The sequence below is a fragment of the Siniperca chuatsi genome, linkage group LG7 (assembly GCF_020085105.1).
Source record: "Siniperca chuatsi isolate FFG_IHB_CAS linkage group LG7, ASM2008510v1, whole genome shotgun sequence".
In the NCBI taxonomy this organism is placed as follows: Eukaryota; Metazoa; Chordata; class Actinopteri; order Centrarchiformes; family Sinipercidae; genus Siniperca; species Siniperca chuatsi.
Window position 1 is genome coordinate 32433528 of NC_058048.1, and position 4739 is coordinate 32438266.

The window sequence follows — 4739 nt, forward strand, 5'->3', positions numbered from 1 at the left end:
CTCTGATATCTTCCTCTCTTCTTCTCTGATATCTTCGTCTCTTCTCCTCTGATATCTTCCTCTCTTCTTCTCTGATATCTTCTTCTCTTCTTCTCTGATATCTTCCTCTCTTCTTCTCTGATATCTTCTTCTCTTCTTCTCTGATATCTTCGTCTCTTCTCTGATATCTTCCTCTCTTCTTCTCTGATATCTTCTTCTCTTCTTCTCTGATATCTTCCTCTCTTCTTCTCTGATATCTTCCTCTCTTCTTCTCTGATATCTTCTTCTCTTCTTCTCTGATATCTTCCTCTCTTCTTCTCTGATATCTTCGTCTCTTCTCTGATATCTTCCTCTCTTCTTCTCTGATATCTTCCTCTCTTCTTCTCTGATATCTTCTTCTCTTCTTCTCTGATATCTTCGTCTCTTCTCTGATATCTTCCTCTCTTCTTCTCTGATATCTTCTTCTCTTCTTCTCTGATATCTTCGTCTCTTCTCTGATATCTTCCTCTCTTCTTCTCTGATATCTTCCTCTCTTCTTCTCTGATATCTTCCTCTCTTCTTCTCTGATATCTTTGTCTCTTCTCTGATATCTTCCTCTCTTCTTCTCTGATATCTTCCTCTCTTCTTCTCTGATATCTTTGTCTCTTCTCTGATATCTTCCTCTCTTCTTCTCTGATATCTTCCTCTCTTCTTCTCTGATATCTTCGTCTCTTCTCTGATATCTTCCTCTCTTCTTCTCTGATATCTTCCTCTCTTCTTCTCTGATATCTTCTTCTCTTCTTCTCTGATATCTTCTTCTCTTCTTCTCTGATATCTTCGTCTCTTCTCTGATATCTTCGTCTCTTCTTCTCTGATATCTTCCTCTCTTCTTCTCTGATATCTTCCTCTCTTCTTCTCTGATATCTTCTTCTCTTCTTCTCTGATATCTTCCTCTCTTCTCTGATATCTTCGTCTCTTCTTCTCTGATATCTTCGTCTCTTCTCCTCTGATATCTTCGTCTCTTCTTCTCTGATATCTTCCTCTCTTCTCCTCTGATATCTTCGTCTCTTCTTCTCTGATATCTTCCTCTCTTCTCTGATATCTTCGTCTCTTCTTCTCTGATATCTTCGTCTCTTCTCTGATATCTTCCTCTCTTCTTCTCTGATATCTTCCTCTCTTCTCTGATATCTTCTTCTCTTCTCTGATATCTTCGTCTCTTCTTCTCTGATATCTTCGTCTCTTCTCCTCTGATATCTTCCTCTCTTCTTCTCTGATATCTTCTTCTCTTCTCTGATATCTTCGTCTCTTCTTCTCTGATATCTTCGTCTCTTCTCCTCTGATATCTTCCTCTCTTCTTCTCTGATATCTTCCTCTCTTCTCTGATATCTTCGTCTCTTCTTCTCTGATATCTTCGTCTCTTCTTCTCTGATATCTTCGTCTCTTCTCTGATATCTTCGTCTCTTCTCCTCTGATATCTTCTTCTCTTCTTCTCTGATATCTTCGTCTCTTCTCTGATATCTTCGTCTCTTCTTCTCTGATATCTTCGTCTCTTCTCTGATATCTTCGTCTCTTCTTCTCTGATATCTTCTTCTCTTCTTCTCTGATATCTTCTTCTCTTCTCCTCTGATATCTTCGTCTCTTCTTCTCTGATATCTTCCTCTCTTCTTCTCTGATATCTTCGTCTCTTCTCCTCTGATATCTTCCTCTCTTCTTCTCTGATATCTTCTTCTCTTCTCCTCTGATATCTTCCTCTCTTCTCTGATATCTTCCTCTCTTCTTCTCTGATATCTTCCTCTCTTCTCTGATATCTTCCTCTCTTCTCTGATATCTTCCTCTCTTCTTCTCTGATATCTTCCTCTCTTCTTCTCTGATATCTTCCTCTCTTCTTCTCTGATATCTTCGTCTCTTCTCCTCTGATATCTTCCTCTCTTCTCTGATATCTTCTTCTCTTCTTCTCTGATATCTTCTTCTCTTCTTCTCTGATATCTTCGTCTCTTCTTCTCTGATATCTTCCTCTCTTCTTCTCTGATATCTTCCTCTCTTCTTCTCTGATATCTTCCTCTCTTCTTCTCTGATATCTTCGTCTCTTCTCCTCCTCTGATATCTTCCTCTCTTCTCTGATATCTTCTTCTCTTCTTCTCTGATATCTTCTTCTCTTCTTCTCTGATATCTTCGTCTCTTCTTCTCTGATATCTTCCTCTCTTCTTCTCTGATATCTTCGTCTCTTCTCCTCTGATATCTTCCTCTCTTCTCTGATATCTTCGTCTCTTTTTCTCTGATATCTTCCTCTCTTCTCTGATATCTTCCTCTCTTCTCTGATATCTTCTTCTCTTCTTCTCTGATATCTTCGTCTCTTTTTCTCTGATATCTTCCTCTCTTCTCTGATATCTTCCTCTCTTCTCTGATATCTTCTTCTCTTCTTCTCTGATATCTTCTTCTCTTCTCCTCTGATATCTTCCTCTCTTCTCTGATATCTTCTTCTCTTCTTCTCTGATATCTTCTTCTCTTCTTCTCTGATATCTTCGTCTCTTCTTCTCTGATATCTTCCTCTCTTCTTCTCTGATATCTTCGTCTCTTCTCCTCTGATATCTTCCTCTCTTCTCTGATATCTTCTGATCTCTTTTTTCTCTCTGATATCTTCCTCTCTTCTCTGATATCTTCCTCTCTTCTCTGATATCTTCCTCTCTTCTTCTCTGATATCTTCCTCTCTTCTTCTCTGATATCTTCCTCTCTTCTTCTCTGATATCTTCGTCTCTTCTCCTCTGATATCTTCCTCTCTTCTCTGATATCTTCTTCTCTTCTTCTCTGATATCTTCTTCTCTTCTTCTCTGATATCTTCGTCTCTTCTTCTCTGATATCTTCCTCTCTTCTTCTCTGATATCTTCGTCTCTTCTCCTCTGATATCTTCCTCTCTTCTCTGATATCTTCTTCTCTTCTTCTCTGATATCTTCTTCTCTTCTTCTCTGATATCTTCGTCTCTTCTTCTCTGATATCTTCCTCTCTTCTTCTCTGATATCTTCTTCTCTTCTCCTCTGATATCTTCCTCTCTTCTCTGATATCTTCGTCTCTTTTTCTCTGATATCTTCCTCTCTTCTCTGATATCTTCCTCTCTTCTCTGATATCTTCCTCTCTTCTTCTCTGATATCTTCCTCTCTTCTTCTCTGATATCTTCCTCTCTTCTTCTCTGATATCTTCGTCTCTTCTCCTCTGATATCTTCCTCTCTTCTCTGATATCTTCTTCTCTTCTTCTCTGATATCTTCTTCTCTTCTTCTCTGATATCTTCGTCTCTTCTTCTCTGATATCTTCCTCTCTTCTTCTCTGATATCTTCGTCTCTTCTCCTCTGATATCTTCCTCTCTTCTCTGATATCTTCGTCTCTTCTCTGATATCTTCGTCTCTTCTTCTCTGATATCTTCCTCTCTTCTTCTCTGATATCTTCCTCTCTTCTTCTCTGATATCTTCGTCTCTTCTTCTCTGATATCTTCCTCTCTTCTTCTCTGATATCTTCGTCTCTTCTTCTCTGATATCTTCGTCTCTTCTTCTCTGATATCTTCCTCTCTTCTCTGATATCTTCCTCTCTTCTCCTCTGATATCTTCCTCTCTTCTCTGATATCTTCCTCTCTTCTCCTCTGATATCTTCGTCTCTTCTTCTCTGATATCTTCGTCTCTTCTTCTATGATATCTTCCTCTCTTCTCTGATATCTTCCTCTCTTCTCTGATATCTTCCTCTCTTCTCTGATATCTTCGTCTCTTCTTCTCTGATATCTTCGTCTCTTCTTCTCTGATATCTTCGTCTCTTCTTCTATGATATCTTCCTCTCTTCTCTGATATCTTCCTCTCTTCTCTGATATCTTCCTCTCTTCTCTGATATCTTCCTCTCTTCTCTGATATCTTCCTCTCTTCTTCTCTGATATCTTCCTCTCTTCTCTGATATCTTCCTCTCTTCTCTGATATCTTCCTCTCTTCTATGATATCTTCCTCTCTTCTCTGATATCTTCCTCTCTTCTCTGATATCTTCCTCTCTTCTATGATATCTTCCTCTCTTCTCTGATATCTTCCTCTCTTCTATGATATCTTCCTCTCTTCTCTGATATCTTCGTCTCTTCTTCTCTGATATCTTCGTCTCTTCTTCTCTGATATCTTCCTCTCTTCTTCTCTGATATCTTCGTCTCTTCTTCTCTGATATCTTCGTCTCTTCTTCTCTGATATCTTCCTCTCTTCTCCTCTGATATCTTCGTCTCTTCTCCTCTGATATCTTCCTCTCTTCTCTGATATCTTCCTCTCTTCTCTGATATCTTCGTCTCTTCTCCTCTGATATCTTCCTCTCTTCTTCTCTGATATCTTCGTCTCTTCTTCTCTGATATCTTCCTCTCTTCTTCTCTGATATCTTCGTCTCTTCTCTGATATCTTCGTCTCTTCTTCTCTGATATCTTCCTCTCTTCTCTGATATCTTCGTCTCTTCTCCTCTGATATCTTCCTCTCTTCTTCTCTGATATCTTCTTCTCTTCTTCTCTGATATCTTCGTCTCTTCTTCTCTGATATCTTCCTCTCTTCTCTGATATCTTCCTCTCTTCTCTGATATCTTCTTCTCTTCTTCTCTGATATCTTCGTCTCTTCTTCTCTGATATCTTCTTCTCTTCTTCTCTGATATCTTCTTCTCTTCTCCTCTGATATCTTCGTCTCTTCTTCTCTGATATCTTCCTCTCTTCTTCTCTGATATCTTCGTCTCTTCTCCTCTGATATCTTCCTCTCTTCTTCTCTGATATCTTCTTCTCTTCTCC